This window comes from Schistocerca serialis, chromosome 2 (assembly GCF_023864345.2).
Source record: "Schistocerca serialis cubense isolate TAMUIC-IGC-003099 chromosome 2, iqSchSeri2.2, whole genome shotgun sequence".
In the NCBI taxonomy this organism is placed as follows: Eukaryota; Metazoa; Arthropoda; class Insecta; order Orthoptera; family Acrididae; genus Schistocerca; species Schistocerca serialis.
In genome coordinates, this window is record NC_064639.1 from 430,419,198 (window position 1) to 430,426,998 (window position 7,801).

The 7,801-nt window shown below is 44.5% G+C and overlaps 1 pseudogene; it reads left to right on the forward strand.

Annotated features, from left to right (window-relative positions):
• The first annotated feature begins 205 nt into the window (after window positions 1-205).
• On the forward strand, window positions 206-323 carry LOC126458895 (5S ribosomal RNA; annotated as a pseudogene).
• The last annotated feature ends 7,478 nt before the right edge of the window (window positions 324-7,801 follow it).

The following is a 7,801-nucleotide window of genomic DNA, read 5'->3' on the forward strand; positions in this document are numbered from 1 at the left end:
CTTAATATTAGTTGCCGTTTATGGATAGATTTGAGGTGGCCTACCTCTTACCTACATGATCCGTTGTATGTACACCTCGGATCTAGCTCCAGCAGAATTTTACTAAAATGGCTTTTCATTCTAATTTAAAATAAAATTTGCTTTCCGCTAACATATTGTCATTACTGGCTGATTAATAATTAATGAAAACATACATTTAGTACATGCCAACGGCCTTGCCGCAGTAGTAACACCGGTTCCCGTCAGATCACCGAAGTTAAGCGCTGTCGGGCTGGGCTAGCACTTGGATGGGTGACCATCCGGTCTGTCCATCGCTGTTGGCAAGCGGGGTGCACTCAGCCCTTGTGAGACAAACTGAGGAGCTACTTGATTGAGGAGTCACGAAAACTGACAACGGTCGGGAGAGCGGTGTGCTGACCACATGCGCCTCCATATCCGCATCCAGTGATGCCTGTGGACTGAGGATGACACGGCGGCCGGTTGGTGCCATTGGGCCTTCATGGCCTGTCCGGACGGAGCTATATTTAGCACCCACATGTTCAGTTCTAGAAGCAACAAGAACGACTTGCAATCTTCACATATAAGTGAATGTGACCCTGTTAAAACAGGTCATTTAGTGTTTCCTTCCGTGGTGCTGGCAGCGATTACATAGGTTCTGAATATTCAGATTACCTTCTCTTTGTTAGCATGCAATTGTATGACTTGGTAAAGTACAATATTTGTTGTTTTTTCCTGGTAAATTACAATTAGTGCATATCACATTGGTACACGTACTCACATGGAGTAGTTGGGACTTCCAGCTGTATAAAAAGAGTTTTGCCGAGATGCCACTTAATGTTGTTGGTCATCAATCTTATGGCTCTTTTCTGTTCTTCAGATATTGCGGCCATATTGCGTGTACTGGATCCTCAACACTTATTCCATAACTAAGGAATGAGTCCGTATAGGAAAAGTAAGGATGGAGTTCCAACGCACTGTCTGCAGCAAAATAATCTCTGGTCATTACACGCTCATGTCACTGTCTTTGTTAATGTCTCTGAGTGTTTATACTTTACCAACATTTAATACCTATTTCACAAATTTGACGTTTGTTTTGCGTTTTATCAAAATAATTTTTGTTAAATAATTATTCTCTTTCTGTAAACATACACTAACTCTTCATTTCTGCCATGCTCAGTGCATGGCAACTACCAGTTGGCCGAAAGGAAAGTGCTTGATGATTTCATTCGCTTTTTCTAGAAGACTTTCTAATGCTTTAATTGTGAGTGCGATGTTCCCGGCAGCAGCAAACAGAATATTACCCTTGTGTCTTACACAGTGTGGAATCTCATTGATGTGTATCAAGAACAGTATAGGCCGTAATATGGTAACTTATATTTTTGTATATGGACCTGATAAATTTTTCACTAAAATTTTCGCTTCGTTTAAGGCCTATGTTAACTCTAGCCCTGCACCCTGTTTTCCAGATACGATCAGGCTACTATCATTCCTGATGATAACTATTTAGTAAAATTTTGCAGTAAACAGTATCGAAGGTCCTGGACAGCCCTACGACTGCGACAAATTCATTTTCGTTCAGAGTATGAGGTACCACCACTGCAGAGCGCGTTATGGCTAATTCCGTACTTCCGCTACTTTGGAAATCAGTCTGTTGTATTCATTTGTGTGTCTTACACGACAAACAGTAGTATTTTTGACAAGCTGCCTGACCTGAAAGACTTATATGAAATATATCTTAACGGAGCCTGTATGTCGTGTACTCATTGTTCAATTAGACAGTTTCAGACTTCATCTACACCTGTTATGATTTTTTTAATACATGTGCAGTTTCGCATATTTCGAAACTCATGATAGGAAATAATGTCGCTGTATTTGCTGCATAAGCCGCCTTTTTGTGGAGATTAGTGTTGTAGTTTCTCAATAATATCAGTCATATATTTCTAGTTAATATGTATTATATACTGACTAGTCTTTGTCATTTATATGTAAGTTATTAAATTTCTCTTTGTTTTCCCCGCCCCACGTTTTACATATTTACATAGTGTTTTATTTTTAATGCTGACTTTAGCTCATTTGTCAATCCTTTCATAATCGATATAAAGATTTTTTTAAATAGAATGGATATCTTTGGGTCTGGGAAGTTCGTAAAAATATACCTTTTTCACTTCGCGGCGCTATTTATTTGAATACTTTTGGGAGTGATTCCTAGTAACACACATTAAATTTTGTTTACACTTGTTGAATACAGTACTTTACCCACTGCGCACATTTACTCTCTGCTTCGGTTCAACAAAGATCATAGGTTTTGAAAGAATACTTTACGTAGTCTTGTAGGGTCTTACAAAGAGGTTTTACATTTATGATATGACAGGAGCGACCAAATATTGTGTGACCTCAGGTAAATTACAGATTCCACTGTCTATGTAACTGACTACGTAATCAGTAGTAAACTGATTCTAACGTTTTTGTTACCAGTGTTGCACTGCTGCAAACTGTGGTATGACAGTACAGTCAAGATCGTTTCTGACAATACAACAAATGGATTCGTCTATGATATCTGGGTGTGTGTTTATGTTTCAGTGTAAGCTCTGAGTACTGAAATCTTTGTGCAGAGCCTAAACTCTTCTGGTTTACTACAAAGTATTTGGCTCACGTACACAGACAGTTTATATGTATTGTTGTAAATGACAATATCTACTGTTTGAGTACCTGCTGCTTAATGCGTTGACTGCCACACACTTAGTAATGGATATTTCACCGCCAAGCTGCACCATACACACAGCGTTAGGTTCAGGTGCGAGGCCTTGCTGTGTGTGCCTGCGGCCACAATGCAGTCAACGCGTTAAAAATGCTTGCCGTCTCTAATAGAGTTCTGAATCTGAGACCGTAGTGGACACAATTAAATCTCTCAAACGGAGAGGATGAGAGGAGGAAATTAGCTGTCGCATTTTTTAGAAAACACTCTGCATTTCCATAAAATACACACTCTAAAAAATGAGCACAATTTAAGAGAAAACTGGATGATTTGTTGAAGAGAAAGAGCTTCACGAATTGAGGAAGTGAAAAAAGCGTTGGTCAACCTCTGGCCCTTATGCAATCAGTTACTCTGCTTGGCATTGATTGACAGAATTTTGGATGCCCTCCAGAGGGTTATCGTGCCAAATTAAGTCCAATTGGTACGTTAGACCGTTAAAATCCGTGGTTTGGAGAGTCTTGCGATAACGCTCCAAACATTCTCAACTGGTGAGAGATCCAGCGACCTTGCTGGCCCTGGCGGTGATTGGAAAGCGCAAAGCAAGCAGTAAAAAGTCTCGTAGTGTGGGGGTGGGCATTACCTTGCTGAAATGTAAGCCCAACATGGCTTGAACTGAAGCGCAACAAAACGGGCACTTGAATATCGTGGACGTACCTCTGTGCTGCAATGGTGCCGCAGATGTCAACCAAACGGGTCATGCTATGAAAATAACTGGCACCCCTCACCATCACTCCTGAGTGTCAGCCCGACTACTAGGAGATGGTCTGCGGCTCCATTTCTTTTTATAGCAGGATCCCTTTTGGATGTCACACGCGGCACCCTTACAACACATTGGTACGTCGACGGAATGCTGCGCCCTGTTTTGTTGCACTTAATGGCAAGCCATCCTGGGCTTACATTTCAGCAAGGAAACGCCGTCCCACACTCGGCGAGAGATTCTACTGCTTGTCTTAGTGCTTGCCAAACCCCGTCTGGGCCAGAAAGGTCATGCCCTCCAACCACCTCTAGATTTTGACAATTTAACGTGCCAATTGAACATAATTTGGAACGATATCCCTCGAGAGAACATCCACATCTCTATTAATCAATAACTGACTGCATAAGGGCCAGAGGGAAATAAACATGTCATTGACTTCTTCAATCTGTGAAGTTTTCTTGCAATTGTAATCACTTGTTTGTCTGTACACGTACGCCATTCTACCGATTTCCGTCCCATTCGGATAATTCCTTCGTGGTGCGTCGTTCTTTTTTACTTGTCTTGTAGAGTGTGCTTTAGGCGAACTACGGTAAATACTAAGCTGGGTGACCAGTAGGTGATCCTCCTCTGAAGTAAAGTCTATCAACCACTGCCCCTCCTACGCTGGTATCAAGCAGCAGCGATGGAGCAAAAGAATACCATCCCTAATACTAACTGAATAGGAACAAAGGCAGCATGACATCAAAGCTTAAAAACTGTATCGATAATGGTATATAATCCCGTAACTCCAGGAAAAGAACAAGTGTAACCAGCACCTGATGCACAGTGTTCCATCACCACTACGAAGGGGCGGTAACCACACGATAAGAAAAGGACCGAGCGTTTCTCTGAGAACATGATTAAATTTTTACGGTGCGGAAATCAAAGCCGCGCCTACGCCAGCTGAGCGCTGGCGCGGTGCGTGCGTCACGCTGCGGTCGCGTTTGCAGGGCTTAATTAATTTCCAGAGGTCGCCCCCAAGTGCCGTCGGCGTAGCCAGCGACTGCTCGGATTCCGGGTAAATCTGTACCGCCCTCTTCTAAAGACTCCGGAGCCCGTGTCCCATTACTTCTGTTTCCTTGCACCCACTTTTCTTTCTTACAGTTTTGCTGTCAGGACATGAAACTGAGGACAACTGTTCGCAGGATATTCGTGATCTGTTCCTAGAATGCAGTCATAGATTTTCCAGCTACAACGTTTGTCTTCAAAGGCAGTACGTACTCAGAGAGTAGGGGAGGCTTGTATATGGTCAGCTGTCTCCCCTAAAAAAATATATATGTATACATAAATATCCACAAACTAAACTGAAACCCTGCCCCACTAACCAGGCGTATTAATTCAGTATGTAACAATGCAGAATTTGTAACAAGTACTGATTATTACTAAGTATAAATCAAATGGCTCTGAGCACTACGGAACTTAACATCTGAGGTCTTCAGTCACCTAGAACTTAGAACTACTTAAAACTAACTAACCTAAGGACAGCACACACATGCATGCCCGAGGCAGGATTCGAACCTGCGACCGTAGCAGTCGCGCGGTTCCTGACTGAAGCACCTAGAACCGCTCGGCCACTGCGGTCGCCTTTAGTGAGTATACTCACAATCTTTTGTTTTTAAATTTGAAAAATACTTCACTATTTACCGTGAAACTAGTACGAGTTGCCCTTATCCTCTCTGCTGCTCTTTCCCCTTGCTCAGTCAGATGCTGGGTACGGTCTTGAAGGCTGAAGAAATAATATCACTATGAAATCACTATGAATTAAAAAAGAAATGCAGGAATCAATCTGCGCTCATGTTCAAAAAAAAATAGAAAACCTTGAACGACCAGAGATAGGACTTTCATATTCACAGTCGACCGGAGTGGTGAGCGTTTCTAGGGGCTACAGTCTGGAACCGCGCGACCGAAACGGTCGCAGGTTCGAATCCTGCCTCGGGCATGGATGTATGTGATGTTCTTAGGTTAGTTAGGTTTAAGTAGTTCTAAGTTCTAGGGGACTGATGACCTCAGAAGTTAAATCCCATAGAGCTCAGAGCCATTTCAACCATTTTTCATATTCTCAGGACATGTATTTTAGTACGTTCTGCAGAAATCATTTGCATTTTAGACACCTCGGTTCGGCATTTGTCCTGTTACCTAGCAGTCACAGAATCCGCCATGGGCCCAGATAACTTGTTCGATTCGCGACGACATCGACGAGTACAAGCCATGAATGGCGTCCGCGGTATAGCCATCCATGCTGCATTCACCTCGTTCCAAAGTTCATCTGTGGTGTTTGGAATAGAGTCTCAGTGCTGCACACATTGATTCACCATATCCCAGACATTTTCGATTGGCAACAAGTCTGGTGATCCGACAGGCCAGGGTAAAAGGCTGACATCCTGTGACACCAAGAGGACATGCGTGCATGCACCAGCATGTGGTCGTGAATTGTCATTCTGAAAAATGCCGTCTGGGGTGTTGTGCAGAAAGAGTATGGCTACGGGTCGCAGGATGTCATTCAAAAGTATCCGGACACCAGGCTGAAAATGACTTACAAATTCGTGGCGCCTTCCATCGGTAATACTGGTGTTGACCCACCCTTAGCCGTGACGACAGCTTCCACTCTCGCAGGCATAAGTCCCATCAGGTGCTGGAAGGTTTCTTTGGGAATGGCTGCCCATTCTTCACGGAGTGCTGCACTGAGGAGAGGTATCAGTGTCGGTCGGTGAGGCCTGGCACGAAGTCGGCGTTCCAAAACATCCCAAAGGTGTTCTATAGGATTCAGGTCAGGACTCTGTGCAGGCCAGTCCATTACAGGGATGTTATTTTCGTGTATCCATTCCACCTCAGGCCGTGCATAATGAACAGGTGCTCCATAGTGTTGAAAGATACAATCGCGATCACCCAGTTGCTCTTCAACAGTGACAAGCAAGAAGGTGCTTAAAACTTCATTGTAGGCCAGCGCTGTGATAGTGCAGCGCAAAACAACAAGGGTGCTAGCCCCCTCCATGAAAAACACGACCATACCAGAACACCACAGCCTCCGAATTTTACTGTCGTCACTGTACGTGCTGGCAAATGACGTTCACCGGGCATTCGCCATACCCACACCCTGCCACCGGATCGCCACACTGTGTACCGTGATTCGTCACTCCATACAACGTTTTCTACGTTCGATCGTCCATTGTTTACGCTCCTTACTCCAAGTGAGGAGTCGTTTGGCATTTACCGACGTGATGTGTGGCTTATGATCAGCCGCTCGACTATGAAATCGAAGTTTTCTCACCTCCCGCCTAACTGTCATAGTACTAGCTGTGGATCCTGATGCAGTTTGGAATTCCTGTGTGATGGTCTGGATCGATGTCTGCCTATTACACATTACGACCCTCTTCAATTGTTGGCGATCTCTGTCAGTCAACAGACGAGGTCGGCCTGTACACTTTTGTGCTGTACGTGTCTCTTCACGTTTCCACTTCACTATCACATCGGAAACAGTGGACCTAGGGATTTTTAAGAGAGTGGAAATCTCGCGTATATACGTATGATACAAGTGACACCCAATCACCGGACCGCTTTGAAGTCCCGAGTTCCGCGGAGCGGCCCACTCTGAACTCTCACGATGTCTAATGACTACTGAGGTCGGTGATATGGAGTTCCTGGCAGTAGGTGGCAGCACAGTGCACCTATTATGGAAAACGTATGTTTTTGGCGGTATTCAGGTGCTTTTGATCACATGGTGTAGGTCTCATTGATCACAGTGCCCTGGACACGCACCAGCTGTGATTTGTGGTTGTACCCAATAGCGCCGTACAGTATGAGGGCTTGAGTTGGTGCTGTGTGTCTAGTGCGAATGCAGTCACTGAGATGTCGTTCCCCCAGTCTGGGACGAACCAAAATGCGGCCATCGTTTTCAAACAAACAGAACCTGAATTTTTAGGAAAACGCTATCCACTGCCATTAATGCCGCCAGTGACGTCGTTCCATACACCGTGCCTTCTAGACGTTTCTGCACATTCGTCGAAGGTAGACAGAGAAGTAGACGATGCGCGCGTAACCCATGCCATAGTAAACAGGCTGTCATTCTTAATAGAATGCGTTACACTCTTCTACTGTTGTGCCAGAGCTGAGGAAGATGCAGATCTCTTCTGCAATGCTATTCGGATGAAGTGTCGATCTTTTCGGAGGTTGGGCTGGGTGGTGCGACCTGACCCATCTCGATGTGTTCTACGGCCTTCCGTGAGCCATTCTGCACACAACTCTTATACTGCCGAAACACTCCCTCTCAGACGAGCAGCAGTTTCCCGGGTGGATGCGTCACATGCGTCGGT